This window comes from Octopus bimaculoides, chromosome 1 (assembly GCF_046866305.1).
Source record: "Octopus bimaculoides isolate indiv1 chromosome 1, ASM4686630v1, whole genome shotgun sequence".
Lineage (NCBI taxonomy): Eukaryota > Metazoa > Mollusca > Cephalopoda > Octopoda > Octopodidae > Octopus > Octopus bimaculoides.
Genome location: NC_142928.1, coordinates 163,315,411 through 163,339,410, shown reverse-complemented (window position 1 = coordinate 163,339,410; position 24,000 = coordinate 163,315,411). Strand labels below are relative to the sequence as shown.

Here is a 24,000-nt window from a genome sequence, read left to right as displayed (position 1 = left end):
TGTAAATGAATGTCATTCATTTCCAATATTCTGCAAAAACATGTCTGGCCATGGTGAAATATTAACTCACTTGAAAGCAGATAAGGGTTGGCAATGGGAAAGGCATCTAGCCATAGAAAATCTCCCTCAACAAATTCCATTTGACCCATGCAAGAATAGAAATGTGACATTGTGGTAAGAAGTTTGCTTCCCAACCACATGGTTCTGGGTTCAGTCCCACTGTGTGGTACCTTTAGCAAGTGTCTTCTCCTATAGCCTCAGACGAATCAAAGCCTTGTGAGTGGATTTGGCAGACAAGAACTGAAAGAAGCCCATCATATATATATATTATCATCATTGATGATGATGATTTAACATCCATTTTTCCATGCTGGCATGAGTTGGACAATTTGACTGAGGTCTGGGAAGCCAGTAGGCTGCACCAGCCTCCAATCTGATCTGACAAGGTTTCTACAGCTGGATGCTCTTCCTAACACCAACCATTCTGAGAGCGGATGCATTTTATGTGCCACCGGCATGGGGACCCAGTTGGGCAGCACTGGCATCGACCCACACCTGAATGATGCTTATTACGTGTCACTAGCATGGATGCCAGTCAGGCAGCACTGGCGTCAGGCAGCACTGGCGTCAGGCAGCACTGGCGTCAGGCAGCACTGGCGTCAGGCAGCACTGGCGTCAGGCAGCACTGGCGTCAGGCAGCACTGGCGTCAGGCAGCACTGGCGTCAGGCAGCACTGGCGTCAGGCAGCACTGGCGTCAGGCAGCACTGGCGTCAGGCAGCACTGGCGTCAGGCAGCACTGGCGTCAGGCAGCACTGGCGTCAGGCAGCACTGGCGTCAGGCAGCACTGGCGTCAGGCAGCACTGGCGTCAGGCAGCACTGGCGTCAGGCAGCACTGGCGTCAGGCAGCACTGGCGTCAGCCACAACTACGATTTGCATTTTGATTTTTGATTTTACTTGACTCAATAGGTCTTCTCAAGTGCAGGATATCGCCCAACGATTCAAGGGAACTTTTAAATGGGCTGGTTATGCAACACTGATATCAGCCACAGCTGTGATTTCACTTTACTTACCTGGTCTTCTCAATCATAGTATATATCTCCAAAGGTCTCAATCTCTTGTCATTGCCTCTGTGAGGCCCAAGGTCCAAAAGGTCATGCTTCACCACCTCATCCCTTGTCTTCCTGGGTCTCCCATATATGTATGTATCTATGTATATATATATATATATATATATATATATATATATATATATATATATATGTGTGTGTGTGTCTGTGTCTGTGTTTTGTCCCCCACCATCACTTGACAACTGGTGTTGGTTTGTTTGTGTCCCCATAACTTAGTGGTTCGGCAAAAGAGACCAGTAGAGTAAGTACTAGTCTGAGAAATAATAAGTCCTTGGGTCGATTTGTTCGACTAATGGCAGTGCTCCAGCATGGTCATGGTCAGATGCCTGTAACAAGTAAAAAAATTAAAACGATGATGATGATGTATATATAGTAGGTGGTTATCATTATACTTTATATACAATTAATTGTCTTATTAATACTGATTATTCCTACATTATTAAACTCATTGACTTTTGCATTGTATGTATATACAGCAGTCATAATATATTCCCTCCATGCTATGGTTTATGTTTGTGCATGGATGTCTGTGTGTATGCTTCTACACTCAATCTTCCAGTAACTGGTCTCTTTATTAATAACAAGCTTTGGCTCACACACTTCTGTGAATTAGATCTCTTCCTGCTTCTCTTTTTCTCTCTCACACACTCAGTCATCAGTGCTTGTTGTTGTTGTTGTTGTTTAACCCTAGATCAGCACAAATTGAGCAGATCTTTAATCAAAGGCACTTTATTTTTTTTTTATTTTTTTTTTTTTTATGATGGTTAGATGTGATGAGAGATTTGGTTTCTAATTCTTCAATTTCCAGTGACTGCACAGAAGCTCCCTCATTCATTTGAGTCTTAGTAGTTTATATATTGGTTTCAAATTTTGGCACAAGACCAGCAATTTCAGGGGAGTGGGTAAGTCAATTACATCAGCCCCAGTGATCAATCGGTACTTATTTTATCAACCCCTGAAATGAGGAAAGGCAAAGTCAAACTTGACAGAATTTGAACTCGGAACACAAAGACAGATGAAATGCCACTAAGTATTTTGTCTGGCATCGGCCCACCGCCTTAGTAGTTTATATGTTACTGTGAGTCTCATGCTGAAGCTACAGTTTTGGAGGAAATTTGAAATTTGTTTTCCATTTTACAAATCACCTCAATGCATCCATTTTTATTAGTCATTTAAAAGAAGAAAAAGAGGAAAAAACATACCTTGTATGACTTGGCCATGTGGGGTATGACTTTATATCAGTAACTTCAGCTTTTGCCTACTTCTAAATAAATAGTTATTTCATTTTGGTGGTGGTGGTGGCAGTGGTGGCATTGACAACAACTAGCTCTTTGTCAGTTTTTCTTAATCAATCTCAAATGCACTAAGTTGGAATTGTTCCAACATAGAGTCAACAAACAGGACACGCTATGTGTAGTGTACACCTTCACACTTTTGTCTTTATATCTTAATTTTTACTTGTTTCAATCATTGGACTACAGTCCTGTTGGGGCACCACCTTAATGGATTTTGGTTCAACATGACCTTAGTACTTAGGTTTGTTTCTTGTTTTATTTCGGGTCTTTTAAGTCTGGTATTTATTCTGTCTCTTTTATTGAACCACTAAATTATGGGGAACATAAACAAACCCTCACCAATTGTCAGACAGGGGTGGCAGGATGACAAACACAAAGACGCATCCACACACGTGTGTATATATTTATATGAGAGGCTTATGCACAGTTTGCATGTACCAGGTTCACTGGCAAGGCACTGGTTGGCCCAGGGTTATAGTAGAAGATACTTGCCCAAGATGTCACTCATTGGGACTGAACCCCAAACCATTTGGCTGTGAAGTGAACTTCTTACCAACACTGCCATACCTAGTTTATAGTGTTTGTATGTTGTTGCTTTTTTTTACTTTATTTTTTAAATTTTATTGTGTGTTTCTGGTGTTTGGCAAACTACATATAACAACGGAGGAACTAAAGGTGGTTTTCAGTTGTTACTAAATTGCTACATTTCCAAATGATAGGTTGTAATGCAATACTAGAGATTGTTTATAGTTCTGTTTATATAATCAGGCTATGTTTATGACAGCTATTTCATATACATGAAATATTAGACCTTGAAATATATGTGATTAAAAGCCACTTGTATAGTTATTTATCATTTTTAGTCATCGTCATCATCATCATCTTCATCACCTAGATTATTGTGGCCTATTGTCCATATTCAATATTTTTGATTTTATAATAAAGAAAATCAAGAATCACGTCTTTCATTTCTATTTTGAAAGTTCTGTAAAAATATAGATTATTTTCATCATCATCATCTTTTATTATTGTTATTATTATTATTATTATTATTTTCCAATTGATTTGCATTTTATTTCATCTTCTGGCCAGTTCTCAACCAGAGTCCTAAAGCACATATATATTAGATGGAGAGAAACTTCCTGAGAATGTTGGCAGTTGATGTCAGCACAATTTTTTGAGCCTCATAGATTGTTGGTTTCCCAGGGATCTGGTCAAAAATTTGTCACTACCTTTTTTGATCATTCCTAGGGCACCTACAACAACAGGGATGGTTTTGGTTTTTAATTGCCATATCCTAGATATCTCAATCTCAAGGTCCTTATATATTGACAGCTTTTCAAATTATTATTATTACTATTATTATTATTATTATTATTATTATTATTATTATTAAGGTGGTGAGCTGGCAGAATCATTAGCATGCCAAGCAAAATGTTTAGTGGCATTTTGTCCACCAAGGTCTACTTCGCCTTTCATCATTTCATTGTCTATAAACTAAGTACTAGTAAAACATTGGGGTCGATATAATGAACTAGTCCCCTCTCCCAAAATTTCAGGCTTTGTGCATTTAGTAGAAAGGATTATTATTGTTTTCTGACAAATTACATTAAGTTGGGAAGCACGTAGTCTTGAATTCTGTCCCATTGTGTGGCACCATAGGCAAGCGTTTTCTACTATAGCCCTGAGTCACTGAAAGCTTTATGAGTTGATTTGGTATTATTATTATTATTATTATTATTATATTCTGAGTTTAAATTCCGCTGAAGTCGACTTTACCGTTCATCCTTTCAGTCAATGTAATAAGTACCAGTTACGACTGGGGTTGATGAAATCAACTAGTCCCCTCCCCGCAGAATTTCAGACCTTGTGCCTATAGTAGAAAGGATCATCATCATCATCATTTGCTAACAAATTGCATTAAGCTGCTATTAGTTAATTTATATGTATGGCCTTAACAGTCTCTACTTTCAGCCTTTTCTGGTTAAACACACATCCATAAATACATAGATCACACCTAGCTTACAAAATATGCCTGTCTTGGAATTTCTGATGTTTCTCATGATATCGCAGTTCTCGTAAGGGAAAGCAAGCAACTGAAGTTGTATTTCCATCCAATTAAAGTAAATTCATTGCTAAGTTTATTGTTTGTTTTTGTTCTCTCTCTTTAAACCTAGCGTTCACTTATCATTTACAACTGTGTTGTGTGTGATAGTGTTCCTCTATAAAAACTAGATTACTGTGACAAATTACAGTTTTAGAACATGCTAATCATTAGCTGAAATATTCATATCAGAAGGAGCACGTCGTCGATAAGTATAGTTACTCTATTTAATCAGGTTCAAGTGTACTCATTCACACTTTTTATCTCTCTCTCTCTCTCTCATACACACACACACACACACACACACACGTATGTATATGTGCGTGTGTACACAGACATATAAACATATATGCATACACATACAAGCACATATATTTGCTTCCCAACCACATGGTTTTGAGTTCACTCCCACTGTATGGAGGCCTGTTGTGTGTGTGTGTGTGTGTGAGGTTCTTTCTTTATGGCCCTGAAACCTAGCAGTTTAGCAAAAGAGACCTATAAAATAAGTACCAGGCTTTATAATAAGTACTGGGATCGATTTGTTTGACTAAACCCTTCACGGCAGTGCTCCAGCATAGCTGCAGTAGTCCAATGGCTGAAACAAATAAAAGGTGTATATTATGATGATGATGATGATGATGATATATGTGCGTATACATACATATATAATTGTATTTAAGCCTTTTTTTAGGCTACGACCAGCCCCATTCATTGAACTCGTGTAACTTCAGCAAAATTTGCTCAAGCAATACTCGTGCCAGAAACTTTTTAAAGTGAGGAGAGAGCTTGCACTCACTCAATCCCACTCGCGAAGTACCAAAAGCACAACCCATAAAGAGGAATAGATCCTCATCAATGGATGCTCTTTGAGACTGCAGGTTTAATTTCGGAGTATCCTTCTCCTAGATAGTTTGTCATTCAAGACTAAAGAACTACTATCTGCCCATCGTAGGGGTTTTACATGCATCTACACCGATACACATTAACAGCCACAAAGTTAGTAATAATGAATACACACCATCATAGCACCTTGGGCAAGTGCCTTCTACTATAGTCTCAGGCCGACCAAAGCCTTGTGAGTGGATTTGGTAGACGGAAACTGAAAGAAGCCTGTCGTATATATGTATATATATATGTGTCTGTGTTTGTCCCCCCAACATCGCTTGACAACCGATGGTGGTGTGTTTACGTCCCTGTAACTTAGTGGTTCAGCAAAAGAGACCAATAGAATAAGTACTAGGCATCCAAAGAATAAGTCCTGAGGTCGATTTACTCGACTAAAGGCGGTGCTCCAGCATGGCCACAGTCAAATGATTGAAACAAGTAACAGAGTATATACATACATGCATGCATATTATATCAAGAGAGACAAGTGGAAAGACAGAGAGTACTATCATATTTTATATCTCTGCTTATACCAACACACCATAAGTACACAAAATGATTGCTTACACAAGCAGTTGCTCTTTCTTTGTCCAGGAATATTTTTTTCCCTTGAATATTTCCCATCTTGCTATACAATTTACCATTGAAACTCTTCCTTCAGTTCTTGTTCCCCTAGAGATCTATGTTTCTCCCCATGTTGCTCTCTCTTGTTAGCTGCAAGTCTGGTATTTATTCCAGGGCTGTGGAGTCAGAGTCGGAAACAATTAAGGGGTAGCTGGAGTCGGAAACGGTAAAGCTGTACCAACTTTAACTCGCAGTATCTTTATTCTTTAATATAAACTAGTTATAACATATAGGCCTACTTAAAGTACAAGCGTATGCATATGTTTTATGAGATATGTAGACCACAATCACTTACATAAAGAGGAGTCAGAGTCAAAGTTTTTTGTTTCGACTCTACAGCATTGATTTATTCTGCTAAGTTATGGAAATGTAAACAAGCCCACACAGGTTGTCAAGTGATGAGAATGAGTGACAAACAGTCACAAAAGACACACATGTATTTACTGATAATGGGCTTCTACACAGTTTCCATCTACCAAATCTGCTCACAAGACACTGGTCAGCTCAAGCCTTTAGTAGAAGACACTTGCCTGAGGTGTTGTGTAATGAAACTGGACACAAGACCAAATGATTACAAAATAAGCTTCTTAACCACACGGCCATGCCTTTTATACCTATTAAAAAAAATATTTATAAAAATAAAAACCTAATTTCTAAGATTCACTTCATGTAAACATTCAAATATCTGGAGCATACATAAATAAATTATTTTGTAGTTTTCATATCTCTCATATAAATTTACCTAAGTGCTGCTATGGTATGTTGTTTTATTACATTTCATTGGAATTCTATTTTAATGTGATAAAGATAGCAGACTTCATGAAATTTATATACTACATAGCTAATTGGTTTCAAGATTGTTTAACTGAATAGATATAATTACTATTGAATGGAGTAGTATATTTGAACACACTTGCAATATATATATAGTGTGCATTTGTCTGTGTGAGTATATGTGTGTGTGTGTGTATATATATATATATATATATATATATATATATATATATATATGTATACACATATATAATAGGTATTATTTATAGCTTTATTTTCTCTCTCTCTTTCTCACTGTGTATATGTGTATGAAGTCACATGAACTAGTAGTTAAGGTGTTACACCCACAATCATGAGATCATGGTTTCAGTTCCTGTACTGGATTGTGCATTATGTTCTTGAGCAAAACACTTCATCTCACATTACTCTGTGATCACTTTGACACCTGAGGCATGATACACCATGCACCTGTTCAGGCAACGTCAATTTGATGGAGGAAATGAGATGATCACTATAAACAAATCAATTGTGTAGTTTGTTCAGCAAGAGATTGCAAAATACTCTTTCTCTGATGAGAGACCATCATCATCATCATATATATATAATGTGTGTGTGTGTGTGTGTGTGTGTGTGTATATATATATATGCACAGAGATGGCTGTGTGGTAAGAAGCTCGCTTCCCAACCATATGGTTCTGGGTTCAGTCCCATTGCATGGCACCTTGAGCAAGTGTCTTCTGCTATAACCTCGGACCAACCAAAGCCTTGTGAGTGGATTTGGTAGATGGAAACTGAAAGAAGCCCATCGTGTGTGTGTCTGTGTATATATATATATATATATATAGAGAGAGAGAGAGAGAGAGAGATATGCATGTATGTATTTGTGTCTGTGTTTGTCCCTCCCCACCACCTTCCCTTGACAACTGATGTTAGTGTGTTTGCGTCCCCATAAATTAGCAGTTCAGCAAAAGAGACCGATAGAATAAGTACTAGTCTGAGAAAGAATAAGTCCTGGGGTCAATTTGTTTGACTAAAGGCAGTGCTCCAGCATGGTCACAGCCAAATGACTGAAATAAGTAAAAGAATATATATATATAGACTGTTACGTTATGTGTGATTAGACCATCCATTAAGAGTGCAACTGACCAACTCGGGATGCCAAACAATCAATAATATTACTTTAAATGATGAGAACAAACATATCCAGGGACATTAAAAATTACCTTGAATTCTTTTAGTAGTGCAGCCTGCCTGTTTAATGATGAGCGATGCCTCAGGTGGCTTGTATCCCCCCCCCCCCAAAAAAAAATGAGGTTACTCTTGTCTGCTATAACTGTTCTTGAAGATCTAAGATGGCTAGAGAAATATTTGAGATTTGTATATTTATTTGTGTGTGTGTGTGCGCACGCGTGCACGCTTATACATATTGTTTAGTCACAAGTTAGAGCCCACTGCTTGCAACCTTAGCAAGTGTCTTCTACTGCAACCTCAGATTGAGTACCTTATGAGTGGAATTTGGTAATGGGGAGACTATGCAGAAGCCAGTTTTTTTTTTTGTGTGTGTGTGTGTGTGTGTGTTTATATTGCCTTCTTTGTTGTCTGTAACTTAACAGTTAAATATATATCAAGATGAATGAAATAAATATTTGAAATATGTACTAGGATTGACATTATCAACTAAAAACCTCTGACAGTTGTTCTCCCAACTTCACTTGCTGTCGACTGTCTGAAACCAATAAAAGAAATATATTACGTATACAACTAATAAAAGGATGTATATTATGTAAACATCCCTGTGCTTATGTATATATATGTTTGTACATATCTGTATGCTTATGGTTAGAGTGCACTGATGGTACCTCTGTCTTTATATTCAGTTTGTTCATCACTAGACAACTTCCAGTAGTTTATGACTCCACCAAATATGTAAACACAGTCACATGATCATTTCACCAATCTTTTATTGTGGCAAATTGTCAATGAAAGGAATCCCAGCTACTATTATGAGGAAATATAAAAGAAATTCTATTCATAATTCCAAGTTATTAATCGGTGTGTATGTCAGAATATGATAGAAGACAGAGTCATTGAATGAACACATTTTTATAAAACATTTTCATACTAACCAACTTAAAACTGTCTTACATTCTAAGGTACAACAGTCTTAAAGTGCCTGTATTTAAATAAAAGCCTTCCTTCATAATTTTACATAAGAATGCTATGTTTTGTACACTTGGTAAGTTATTTTGACTAAATTATTCTAAATTCTTGGGGTTTTTTCTCGCCACTACATCAGAACAGAAATTAATTCAAACACACAGGTAATGAATTTCATTTGAAATAAGTAGTGAAATATAGTTACAGGTAAACTATATTTCTAATGAAGTGTGGTTTCCTGTCTGAAAAAAATAGTAAATAGAAAAATAAAATATTGAGAGAACAACAAATTATATGATGATGAGTATGTTGTATGAAAACAGCAGCAGCAATGAATGAATAAATGGTTTTAGTCAAGGTTTCATTAAAAATTAAAAAAATAATATTTTCATGCAAGTTATCTACCAAATAGCACTTGATTACTTTCATGTTTGATTTGGATCGATGTTATTGTTTAGCGCTAGATTTACGATTACATGCATTATAACCAGGCCAGAAACATTCAATCATTCAATATGAATCTGGTGTATGGAAGTTTATGAGAAACTTTCGTCATCAGAATATTACCATGAAGAAGCCATCATCATTATTATCATTTAACCCTTCATGGGGAGGCGGGGTTGAAATTGCACAAAAGGCCATTGGGGTCCCGAGAAACCCTGTTTTATTTTTGTGCATTTCTGCATTTCCATAAAGTAATATTTGTTTAATCTTGTATATATGTGTGAGTGCATGATACAGAACAAGAAATTTAGCACTTATAGGTAATATTTGTAATTATTAGCATTTAATGGAGAGGAATTAAGATATAATCTATTGACATTTTTTTTTTATAGTTTCATAAACTATACATGTAGCATTAAATATAAAATAAAACAAAATTATTTAGTATATCGATTCATACCAGTGCAAATACGAAGAAAATTGACTTATAGTTCATCAAAATATCTGAAAAAAGAAAGAAGATAAAAGCCAGTGGGGTCAAGTTGGACCCCAATGACCATACTTTTATGTTACAACATTTATGTGACTGGAAATTTTTAACTCAAAACTTGTATGTGCATACATAAACTATTGATAATAAAAGTCATGAGATATAAAATCATTTGAATAAAAATGTAAAAGTTGCATAACTTTTAAACTTTGCTGGGATCCCAGGGGACCCCGCCAGCCCACAAAGGGTTAATGTCCACTTTTCCACGCTAGAATACTTCAGACAGAATTTGTTGAGGCAGATTTTCTAAAGCCAGATTCTCTTTTTTTTATAATTTTTTTTTTCCTGGTTTCAATATTACATGTCTTTTTTTATGTTGATGTTGTTGTTGTTAAGTGGGGGAGAGGCATCTTTAATTTCGGTTTCTAAACATTTCTATTTTGTTTAGAACATGATATTGTTTACTTACCATTGATATGAGATCTATCAAGGTTTCTTCAACCTTTTCTAAAAAAGTTCAAAATTACTCTTACCAATACCAAATATTGCACTCAGCACTATTAAAAGGAGTTCCTACACTACAGCTATATCGCAATACAACACAATAGTATATTTTAACATCATTAAACAGTATTTTATTATATGAATAACATAATGATAATCATATTAGAAATACTAATAAAGTTGTTTGTTTTGTGGGGGTTTTTTTTTTTTGTATTGTCTTGCCTACTGGTACTGCAGTGGCTTGCAAGGATGTTGGAATTAAAGGAGGAGTTATAAGAGTGAAGATGGAGCATTATCTGAGGAATAGGAACTGGGAATGGCTTCAAAGATTGTATTACACCTTGCAGATATAAATTATATTTGTTCTTATTGGTTTTACCTCTTGTATCTTGTTTCAGTTCTCTTGAAAAACCCACAAAGAATTCTACATATAATTTTCTTCTTTTTTTGTTCTTATTTCCACAAATTTTCAATATTATTTTACCATTGAAGCTATCTAATATTATCCATTACATATGTATATATTTATGTATGTAAGACCCAAAAACATATCAGTATAAGCTATATATATACAATGAGAATATAGAGATAAATTATCCCACCAGGTACCATATGAATACCCAGGTATTATCTAGGTTCAGACTAACTACATCAAGTATCAAGGAGCACCCACTGGTTAAATTCTGGGTTCACTTCACTGGATTATGAATACTTTCTTGAGGGTGTGTGTGTGTATATATATATATATGTGTGTGTGTGTGTATGTATTTTTATGTATGTATATATATATATATATATATATATATATATATATATCACTTGATAGTTTCACCAAAGAGGTTCCTTTATAATGAACTTTTCTCTTTATTATTAAGGGATAATAGGTTGCAAAGATGTGTTGATTATTCATATTATGTTAACTTATTCTAATTAATTAATTTTTATTTTTATTTTTATTATTTGATTACACATATTGATTGCCGTATTGCTTCTGGCTCTCTACACTCTGAGTTCAAATTCGCATGAGATTATCTTTGCTTTTCATTCCTGCATGGCCAATAAAATTAAGTCTCAGTCGTATACTAGGCTTGACTTAATTGACTGACCTCCTCCATCCTAAATTTAAAGCCATGTGTCTACTTTAAAAACACTTACTCTTGATCAAGATAATGTTTATAAATTGTTTGTAATATTGAGTTTCACAAAAACTAAAAACAGAATATATGAAATTGTCAGTCTGAAAATGTGTCTCAATTACCATAGTTTTCTTGTTAACATATATAAAATGATAATTACTTTGGAAATTCTCCATAGATCAAACAGTAGTTACAAATTCTATATATTTATGTGTGTAATCAAATTACAATTAAAAAAAAAATTAAATAATTAATTAGAATAAGTTAACATAATATGAATAATCATTAAAGAGAACTCTGATATTAGTTGGCAAGAATATAACTTCGAAGAATTTTTTTCAAAACATTTAAATTAGTTTTCCTCTTATCTACTAACCAATTACACATATTTAACAGCTTAATAAAACAAGTTTAAAGAAAGCATATAAAATTATCCAAAAAAAAAAAAAGAAAAAAAGAAAGAAATACTCTAATGTAGATGATTGTGATATGCAAGTATATATAATATATGATATTACATTTTATTGAGAAAAATTTGAACGTCTGCGTCTGATATGATATTTCCTATAAATTCTAACTGATGACAGTAACATATAAAGTTGTGAGCTGGCAGAATTGTTAGTATGCTGGACAAAATGCTTAGCTGTGTTAGTCTCTCCTTATGTTCTGAGTTCAAATTCCACTAAGATCGATTTTGCCTTTCATCCTTTTGAGGTTGATAAAATAAGTACCAGTTAAGAGTAATGGGGTCAATATAATCGACTTACCCCATCATCTGAAATTGCTGGACTTGTGCCGAAATTTGAAACTAATATTAACATAAAGTGTCCCTTAATTCCTTTGATAGCAACTGGCTCTGGAGACTAGGGTACCAAAAAATGCATGCATCTGAAAGTGTTTAGATTTAAATCATCATCACTATCATTATTTTAGCATCCACTCGTCCATGCTTGTGTGCATCAGATGGAATTGTGAACCCTCACTTGCTTCCAGGTAAGATGATATTTCCCAATGGCCAGAATTCCACAGAATATTTGGAAGCAAAGGACACTGCTTGCCTGACAGTGACACTTGTTTACAACTATCATGCAAAGCCAAAGGGGCAGTAACATATGCACATGGAAACAAACATATAAGTATATATGTATGTATGTATATACAGATTGAGCCTGGTGCAGCCTCTGGCTCACCATTCCTCAGTGAAACCGTCCAACCCATCCCAGCATGGAAAGCAGACGTTAAACAATGATGATGAGGGTGACCCAAAAGTAGGTTTACAGTTATCACATAGGCACTTGAAATTTCTTTTAAAACATTTTCTTAACTTGAAATTTCTATCTTACAAACTGAAAAGGGAGCTTGACAAAATTAACTAAATTAGCATAGAATAATGGTTTCATGTTTTTTTTATAATTAAGATCTAAACTGTTAATATATGAATGTGAAAGAGATAGTTGAATAACTGTAAAACTAAGTTTGGGCCACCCTGTATATATATATATATATATATATATATATATATATATATATATATATATATGTGTGTGTGTGTGTGTGTGTGTGTGTGTGTATACACGCATATTGAGTTTCTCTGCTAAACACACTTGCCCAAGATGCCATGCAATGGGAGTGAACTTAATATCATGTCGAAGCAGGCTTCTTACCACACATCCACACATTCATTCATAATTCTAAGAAAGACCTTTCATTATGTTTCAAGTGACACTTTGATGATGGAGGAGCTAGCTACATTTGTTAACACTTCTATATTCTAAATTATTTAAATAATTAATTAAAACATATGGGTTGTGTATTTTGTTAGAAACATAGCTACAGAGGAGTTAAGACATGTTAAAGGGATTTGTAATTAGTTATTTACTTTTTCTTATTGCTAGGTTTTGTTTGTTTGTTTGTTATTTTTTTTTCTCTCATGCCAAACAGCTCTTAATGATATAAAATGGTTTTTACAGATGTTATAGCTGGAAAAGAAATCAGTAATTGTCATTTTTTAACCACCCAAAAGAGAAAGGATTGATAATGTCTAATGCAGTAACTCTGGTATTCTTGACATATAAAGAGACCCACATTGAAATACTGCATACATCTGATAGACTCTGCTGCTACTAGCTACCCAGAAACAAACATCCTAGATTTCATGTAAAACAAGGCCAATCAGTTAATTAACAAAGATTCCTTCACCAACATATTCCAGTCATCAGCTTACAGATGAATTACTTCTTCTCTCTGCTTCCTCTGTGGCTGCTATAATGACCTCAGCTTCTCTGAACTCACTAGTTGCATACCCACTCCACACAAGTATGCATGTAAACTGTTTCTCATTACTTTTATCACTTTTACCGAGTCTCACATTCCAGACTTCACACAGTCTTCTATCTCCAGAACTGAAAAACTCTGGAATCACTTCCTCATTCATGATTTTATTACAGATGCTGGACCAGAGATATTCAAGCTAAACGTCAACTCCATCAATTTCACCAGTTTAGGCTGACTTGCAAATGTCATGTGCATCTCCCTACCTTATCTGTCTATTTTAATATATGTGAAGGAGTGTGTAAGCTGTAAGGTTTTGATATATGTTATTCGGATCTATAAATTGGCTTTACATAGTGGGAACACTTGTTCCAGAGTTAATGATGTCTCCTGAGTAGGGCTGCTAAGTAGAGTTCTTCATATATATTAGCAATGCTGTCCACAGCCACGCATGGCTAGAGACGTAGGGAAAGCCCAGTAAGCATGGCATAGGGCATCAACTGGCAAGAGTATTTAATCAATGACATTATGTATACAACTAACCAGCAGTCAGTCATCTATTAGACAATGTGGCTCTCTCTTTCTGCTTTATTTGCAAGTCATATCATTTTAACTACTTGCAGTTCTCTTTGCTAATGTCAGTATAAAATGAATTTGTCTTGTTGGTAAATGATGTTGTTATTGTATATGCAAAGATATTTCATCTTTCACCATCCCCCTTGGTAGGGGATATCTAGGACTACATTATCTTTATTCCTTTTATTTTTAAAGAGTAGGTTGTGATTCAAGTCTTGATTTGGCTGCTACTTATTCTCTCAGGTCTCTTTTGCCAAACCACTAAGTTACAGGGACATAAACAACCCACTGCTGGTTGTCAAATGTTAGGGAAGACAAACACCAATATACACATACACACAATGGGCTTCCACACGGTTTCCACCTACCAAATTCACCCACAAAAAGCATTGGTCCACCTACAGCTATAGTAGGAACAGCATTTAGTTAACCAACACTTATATATATCTGGGACTACATTATCCAGTGAGTTTTTTGAGATATTTTTTTCTTTTTAAGATAGTAGTCTGCATGTAATTTGGGGAGATTTAGCTGTTATTCCTATTAAACTACAAAGGCAAAAATATGTTGTGGAGATATCCACCTTACTACTTTCTAAATGAACCCATTGCTACTGACAGTTCATGAGCACTTCAAGGAAATACTTTGTGAGATTGTTTTCTGTGTTTCTATATTATACAGAAGTATTGCAGGGAAGTGGTGTGGTTAACTAGCTTGACCAAAAGTAAGAGACATCGTTGACATTATGCCAGGGTTCATTTTATAATTTGCACATAAGCAGTTGTTGTGACAACTTATTCCTGCATCCATATACAATTTCCATCAGCCACTTATCTCTAGAATTCCCTCTCCTGTATTACTCTTGGTGGATCACTCTTCAGTAGACCCGTGTTTTCAACCAGTTGGTCAATAAATATCCTAGCAGGGTGACTACTAGATTGCTTTCCTTGTGTTGGTCCCTACATCACTACTTCATCCTTGCTACAAAAGCAGAGTTCTTTCCATTATAGTAGAGATAAATCATCGAAGATTACTATAAAGAACCTGGTTTGTTGTGTGGGACTGCCATTTGATGTTAAGTGAAGGTTTGAGAAGTCTTTTGTATGTTCTATCTAGTTTTCTTTCTTGTGCCGTAGAGTTTATGTTGGGTATCTGTATAAGAACTCAGGTTTTATTGCCACTCAAAATAAACTAATATTAAGATCTCTTTAGATTTGATTTCTATATGGTATCCATCATTGACAAAGCTGACCATGCTTTAGCAATGCTAGTCTTGATGTCCTCACTTGCATCAACCCATGAGCCCAAATATAAAAAAATCATCTACTTTTTCCAACTCTTATTCATTCATTGTTAACAGGTGCCTATCGTCGTTGTTGTAAATCATGTACTTCATTTTGTATGTAAGCCAATCTGTGAAAAACAGTACTAGCAATACTTTCAGACATTAAGGCCAAAAGTCATCAGCATAAGCTGTATCTGTAAGAAGCACTGCAGGATGCTTGATATTGTGTAAAGCTAATGGGTTCATCATCTTTTGCTGCTTAAACCAGTCATATGGTGGTTTCTTTTCTTGATTTTATTTGATGTTAGTGAGAGATGTCACTTTGCCATAGCTGGTCAGTGGTCTGATATGACAAAGATGTCACCAATCTTATATTTAAACTGTTTAAATTAACTAGATTTAAAAACACACACACACACACACACACACACACACACATATATATATATATATATATATATATATATATATATATATATATATATATAAATTTATTTCTCTTTCTAGTAAGTTTTATTGGCTTATGTCAAACTCTGTTTACATACATACTGTACTTAAAAACACTGCTAAGAAAAATACATATGGACTTGAGAAAGTGAAAAAAAAAGATAAGCCATTTCCTTATAAAATAATATTACTGTGCTTAATATATGATTATATTAGTGCATTAAACAGCAGAAAATAGCTTCTGGTATACTATTTTGAATCAATAATAATGCTTGTATCTCTGCTAATGTCTTTTAGTTATGTTTCTTTTTCTGAAGTATTTACATATTTTGCGTTATCTCTTTACTGATTCTGGCAATATGTTAGATCAGATAATAACTAAGTAAAATATAGGTGCTAATTATTTTATTATTATTATTGTTAAATATACATTTGCTTTCAGTGGATGGTATGGCAAAATTGTTGACTTATGACTGATTATACCTCTCTCTCCACTAAAAATGTGGAATTGTGCCTATGTTAGAAATTTATCATCATCATCATCATGCATCTAAATAATTTGAGTTGAAGAAACAGAACAATAAAAGAATTATATCCTGTAATCAACAGGCACATTTTTCCTGTTCTGGGGTAAAATTAAAATCATCATTGTCCTCATTGTAACTTCATAGCAAACTCCATACCTGAACTCAAATTACATTCAGGCATCCATCGAAAATAGATGCAGCTTCTATTACTTTTTAATCTATTTTTTTTTTAAATTCTTTTCTTTCCTTCAAACACTTATATGTCCTATTCGACAGGAGTGACCGTCATTAAGGCAGTGAGCTGGCAGAATCATTTGCACACCAGAAAAAGAAATGCTTGGTGGCATTTTTTCTGACTCTTTACATTCTGAGCTTAAATCCTGCTGAGGTCAGCTTTGCCTTTCATCCTTTTTGGGTTGACAAATTAAGTACCAGATAACCACTGGAGTCGATGTAATCAATTTACCCCCTCCCTTAAAAATTTCTGGTTTTGTGCCTTTAGTAGAAAAAATTGTTATTATTACTTCTTCAGGCTCTTCACATTCTGAGTTCAAATTCCACCAAGGTTGACTTTGCTGTCTATCCTTTTCAGATTGATAAAATGAATACCAGTTAAGCACTTGGATCAATGTAATTTACTAACACTTACTCTCTAAAACTGTTGGCCTTCTACCAAAATTTGAAACCATTATTATTATTATTATTGAGTGAGAGAGCAGTGCATGCCATCAAAGTGACACTGGGGTAAAATATACAAAGCCCAGTGCACCTATCATGACTACCCATCTGATAAGGGTACACCAGGCACATGCATCACAACCATGTGTGTGCAACATGGTGATCTCGTATCAAGATAAACAGTGCATAACCTTGCAGGTGGGGGGGGGGCAGTTAAAATTTTTTTCAGGTCAAGTAGCCCATCCTGCTCAAACGGTCCTTCAATAAAGATTGTTTAAGGATGTTGAACGAAACACTCATGTTTCCAGAGGTGAATTATTCAAACTCCAAAGAATTCCTCTCAACACATGGCTATGATGCTCCCCGACTTCTGCTCGTGATCAGGGATGTACATATCAGCAGCTACCAAAGGACATGCTTAGCTGGTTATGGTCAAACAACTGACAAGCAAATATTATTATTATTATTATTATTATTGTTGTTGTTGTTGTTGTTGAAGACCTCTCACAGCATCCAATATCGTGACATTGTAGAATGAAGATACTGAGTATACTGTCTGTCAAGTCACAACAAGGACCTCAGGCAGGCAGTACTTTACACAGTATGCATGCAGTTCCAAATAATGCCAATTTTTGCTATACACCAACATTGTAGGGTATTTCTAAAGTCTCCTACTATTATATGAAGAAATTGGCTGCAATTTTTAAGTACGTTACTTTTGCTTCTCAATTCAAATCCTGCTATGGTTAATTTTGTCTTTTCTTTTTCTTCTTCTGGAGTAGATAAAATAAATACCAGTTAATGTAATCAACAATTCCCCACATAGACATGTACAGAAAAATATTGGTGGTTTTGTCTCTATGGTATTTATTACCAAGTCCTGGGGTCGATTTGCTCGACTAAAAGGCGGTGCTCCAGCATGGCCACAGTCAAAAGACTGAAACAAGTAAAAGAGTAAAAGAGTAAGTGGTGGATGGAAGAGTGAGTAGAGGCTTAGATAAAATGCCTTGTAGTATATAGTATTGCATTCAGAGTTCAGTCCCCACTCGGGTCAGCTTTACCTTTCATCTTTCTAGAGTTAATAAAATATGTATTAGTAAAGCACTGAATTTGATATAATCAGCTGTACTCATTCTTCAAAAGGTGTGGCTGTCTGCCAGACTGTCTTGTACTTGTTCCAACTGTTTACATCCTGAATTCAAATTCTGTTGAGTTCAGACTTTGCCTTTCATCCCTTTGAAATCAAGAAAATGAAATACCTATCAAGTACTGGGGTTGATGTAATTGACTGCCCTCTTCCTAATTTTAGCGTTAAACCTCTGTTTAGAATTAGGGGCAGTGAATTAGCAGAATCACAAGAGCTTCAGGTGAAATGTTTTGTAGTATTAGTTCCAACTCACTGAAGTAAATTTTGCCTTTCATCCCTCATCACTATCATCATCATTTAATCTCCATTTTCTATGCTGGTATGGGTTGGACGGTTTGACAGGAGCTGACCAGCTGAAGGGCTGTTCAAGCTCCATGTCTGTTTTGGCATGGTCTCTATGGCGGGATACCCTTTCTAATGCCAACCACTGTATAGATTGTATTGGGTGCTTTTACGCAGTACTGGCACGGGTGCTTTTCTTCATGTTTAATGAAATAAAATATCAGTCAAGTACTAATATCAATATAATTATTCCTTCCTGTTTCCGCCAAGATTGACTTTGCCGTTCATCCTTTCAAGGTTGATAAAATAAGTACCAGTTAAACACTTGGGTTGATGTAATCAACTTACCCCTCTCCCAAAATTGTTGGCCTTGTGCCAAAATTTGAAATCACTGTAATCATTCCTTCCTGTTCTCCAAAATTTCTGGCATGTGCCAATTAATGTTAGGAATGGTACCTGAAAACATTCCATTGAAGTGGAACTTGGCAAGTAAAATAATATAGTGCTTGATAAATTAATAAATTATCAATTCAATTTATAAATAAATTTCGTTTGTTAGCTGGTTGAATGTAATTCATATAATTCATATATCAGAATCTTTGGTTTTGATATGATATAACAGAACAACTAACCTGTTCAAAGATGTTTTAGTATAATAAACAGGTAGTAGATTATCATCTTATACAAATGAAGAATAGCACAGAATCTAGTCCCATATGGGCCAAAATCCTCTGGTAAGTACATAGTTGTGGTTTCTAGTCGAGGCGCAAGGGTAAAGATTTCACAAGTGGGCATAGTTGATTAAATTGACACAAATACATGACTGGTATCAGTCCTGGATTTGACATCAATAAAATTTACATTTGGAGTGTATAAAGCATCATAATTAATTACCATGGCACAAGACTACACATTTCTATGATCCTGGAAAATTTGAAATGAAAAGTCAATCTAATCAGTATTTCAACTAAAAACAGAGTGTAGGTAGTAGGAAGAAAAAAAAACTAAGTATTGTAATGCTTTAGTTCAATTTTGTACTATTTCTGCGATTCCATCAATCATAATGATGATGTAGATAATAATGACAACATATTCCTTTCTTTTTAGATATTTAATCTATTGACTTTATTCATCTGTGATCATGAATAGAAAATAAAGGACAGTAGGATTTTATATACTGGGAATATTTTTATATTAAGCTATCATTAGACTTTATCTTCAAATTGGTTTTGGTAACTTGATATACTGCCGTGTTATCTATTTCTCTATCTCTGTTTCTCTTCTCCTCTCTTCCCTCCCTTCTTTTCTCTTTACTGTTCATATGTTGCATTGCTTCCCTATTTTAATTCAAACTGCAGTGTATTTGAAGTTAATTAACTCTGCTACATTTACATAGATTGCATGTGTGTGCATCTGTGACTTTTGATAAAAATACTTGTATTGGAAGTCTACTGCTCATTCTTGATATCATTCTCTGAGATTACCGGAAATTGACAACCAGTTTACATAAATAATGCCAAAAGTATAATAGCAAAATCTTCATAACTTTGACATAGGAATATTTAACATATTCACTTACATGTTCTCTATCTTCTATTGTCAGTGCTGTATGCCATTATTTTAACTATGAAATAGGCCATCTATACAATAGAGGTAGTTTTAAAATACATATACGCACATTTGGAAAAAATCTCTGAAAATGTTTTTCCTCCGTCTTTTTTTTCAAAAGTAGAATTTGTAAGACAACATTCAAGTCAGTAGCATTAGCTAGTCACAGATTTCAAGGAATATATAACACTTTGGCTTTCTGTTAAACTTAGTGGAAGCATTATTTTTATTCCTTGTTTGTGAAAAAAAATTTTTTATGAGACAAATCTTTAAAGTAAATATTTCTTCTGGGTTTAGAGAGAGAGAGAGAGAGGTGGGGGTTGAGGATAAAAAGACATTTTGTATGAATTTTGCCTCATACAATTTAGTTGGCAGCAGTTACAAAAGTAAAATATAAAAATATTGAAATATTACCAGAAATGTGAAATAATGATGATGATGGTGATCACTCCCATCAAAATTAACATGAGCGACTGACACATCACCACCATCATCATTATTATTATTAAGGTGGTGAGCTGGCAGAATCAGTAGCATGCTGGGTAAAATGCTTAGTAGCATTTTGTCCATCTTCACATTCTGAACTCAGATTCCACCAAGGTTGATTATGCCTGTCATCCTTTCAGAGTCGATAAAATATGTACCAGTTGAACACTGGGCTCAATGTAATTAATTTATCCCTCCCTTTAAATTGCTGGCCTTGTGCCAAAATTTGAAATCATTATTTTTATTATTATTGAGACAGCAATGTATGCCATCAAAGTGACACTAGGGTACAAATATATAAAGCCCAATATACCCATCTGATAAGTGTACACCAGCCATATGTATCACAACCATATGTGTGCGACAAATCTCCTTCAAATCATGCACCAAAGGAGGGAGGCTTGCAAGGTCACAGTTAGAATGCCTTTGGTCATAGATCTACTTGATTAGAGCTGACTTGAGATTAAACAGGTTTTTTTTTAATTTGATTTATTTATTTATAATTGACACTTGGAGACAAAATACAATAGTAAGGTGATGCAATGAACTGCAAACCTATTCAACCCATGACACAATTTAAAACAGGTGTTGAAAGATGACTGACGTTGATGGAGAAGATGTGGGTGTATAATTCCAGATCAATATGAGAAGAGATTCCAATTATCTAAGATTTATGCAAAAGAAGTGAAAATATGCTAAAGCAGTTTAATAATGAAATAAAGCCTACTGACATCTGAGAGGTTTGTCTGTCTGGTCTTTCAACAGCCACTTTTGTGGCCAATTTAGGCTAGAACCTGAATTGTTGATTCAATCTGATATTTGCATTGCTTGTCATGTCAGCTGAGTCATTAGCTAAAAATTTCTGTTGTTACTACTGACATATTGATGCAGTTAAAGTGTTGCTGGATTGTCAATGAAAATAGCATCAGTAACATAGCTTAGTCTGGTGGTGGTGTTTAGCCTTTGGGCAGGCCTGTGATTTTAAACAGTCTAGTCACGACTATTCCACTTTTTTTTTTTTAATTTCCAGGCATAGTATATCTAAGACTATATGATGTAATGTGACTTTTTTTTTTTTAGTTGATAACATATTTTGAGGGGTAGGTTTAGTTGCTACTTCTAGTCAGCTGAGTCTCCTTGCAGAGGTAGCTTTCATTTATATATTTGTTTCTTCTTTCTCTTTCAAGTTTTTTTTTTCTTTTTTTTAATCATACAGTCAGGAGAAAAGGTGATGCCCATGACCCTTTATAAGGCTTCTGAGACTGGTTGGAAGAGAAGAAGGTATCCCCACACCTTGCTACAAAGTGGATGCTGCTAAAAGCACCCAAGGTGCCAGATGATGGTTTTGAACTGGGCATTGCCTGCATTGCACTTTCTCTCATACTAAACATTCCTGTTATAAGAATATAAATAGTAGTTTGAAAATTATCCTTGATTTCTTTGGGTTCGGGTTTGTATGTGTATATGTCCTTATGTGTCTGTGTATGTATGCTTGTGGATAAAAGGGTAAAGACTCCCTTCGGTCATGAATGACCATAGGATTGCACCTAGAAATAGTTTTCTTCTTCTGGGTTTTGTTGAATATTGGTATTGTTCTTCATATGGAAAATTCTTTTTAGCTCAGAGCCCCATTAGCTGAAAATAGGTACCATGAGTTGGTACAATCCTGGACTGAATAAGCACTGTATATTTAGCAAGTTGGCTTGCAGTTGTGAGTCCAAAGCTTTGATTGTGGTCATCGTTCAACAGAGTCAGTGACTAACCCATTGCCTAACTAATCATTATTTGTAGTGGAAAGAAGGAAAAATACAGTAGCTTCCTTATTTTTTATAGTTTATTTAATACCTTAATGTTTCTGCCAATCCATAGCACTTAACTAAATTTGTTATGCCTATTTCTTCTACAGTCAGACTAATAATCGAGTTATCAAAGCTGGATAGTAAAATGGGTGCAATATAATTTTGCTAACATTTTACTCTCTGTCAACTGAAATATTGAATACCAGCATGTTTTTTGTCAAAATTTAATACATTATTATCATCAAGTAGCTCAGCTACTACTACTCAACTACCTCTTCTAAAATGCTTCTATGAGATCATTCAACTTACTAGTAACAGCAGCCACTTTTTGTTTGGTCAATAAGGTCTACTCTATAAAGACAGACCTGAGAGGCTAAACAATTGCATGAATGTCTTTGGTTGACAGTTCATTGCCAACTAGTCATTTTGTGATGGGTTTTGAGCAAGGCGTGGTTCTTTTGGCTTTACTTGACCTAGCTGTCAAAGAATAAGTACAGTTCCTACCTGAGAAAGTTACCTGTAATATACAAGTCACCATCATTTGCTAACTCCAGGTAAGACAGGCCTCATCCTGAATCTCTGGCAGCGAAATCCAGTTAGAATAGCTTGTAACTTTCACTCACTAACAGGTTGAACTCTCCAAAGGACTATGAATTTCTGTTTAACTCTTTCCCTAAAACATTGCCCTGTAAATTGTACTCTCTATTGTGTCATTGTTTGTGAGACTAGTGTCCTTTCTATTGAGATTTTTTTTTATTTCAGGCTAAAGGAACTGCTTCCTTTTATTGTATTACTTCACACTAATCAAGTTGAAGCAAATTAGAATAGCACAGAAGATAAAGAACCAAACTGTATACTTTAGAGTATATCTAGTATGAAAAATGCTCAAAAAATGTCTATGGAAAGAGATGTTAGCAACCAATCGTAATTAATAACAGACATAGACAAGCAAACACCTTTTTTTTGGCACCTTTTGCATTATGAAATTTCCAGATAAGCTGTTATTTACTCCTCTCAGGAGTAATGTCCCAAGGTTTTGATTTTAAAAAAATTTCTTGAATATATTGGAACAATCCAAAATGCAAATTAATATTAATAGTGAATGTTACAGAATGTAAATAAGTGGTAGAAGAGGAAGAGTTTTCTTCCTTAGATTAGAAAGTTGGTAACTGGCTTTAAAACAAATATAAACCCCCAATAGTGTTTTGATTCACATGATTTCAGGTTGTATAGGACTGGCTGACACCTGCTGTCGGGCAGATTTATGCTATACTGAATGTTAAGAGCTGAAATGTAAGATCAGAAAATTGCAGGATTGGCTTAGTGCTGGATTAAATATCTTGCAATATTTA

The 24,000-nt window shown here is 35.0% G+C and overlaps 1 protein-coding gene across 4 annotated transcripts in view; it reads left to right on the top strand.

Annotated features, from left to right (window-relative positions):
- Positions 1–24,000, top strand: part of LOC106884412 (ubiquitin-conjugating enzyme E2 E1) — a 209,915-nt gene that overhangs the window by 141,461 nt on the left and 44,454 nt on the right. The gene's annotated exons all lie outside the window — the stretch shown is intronic.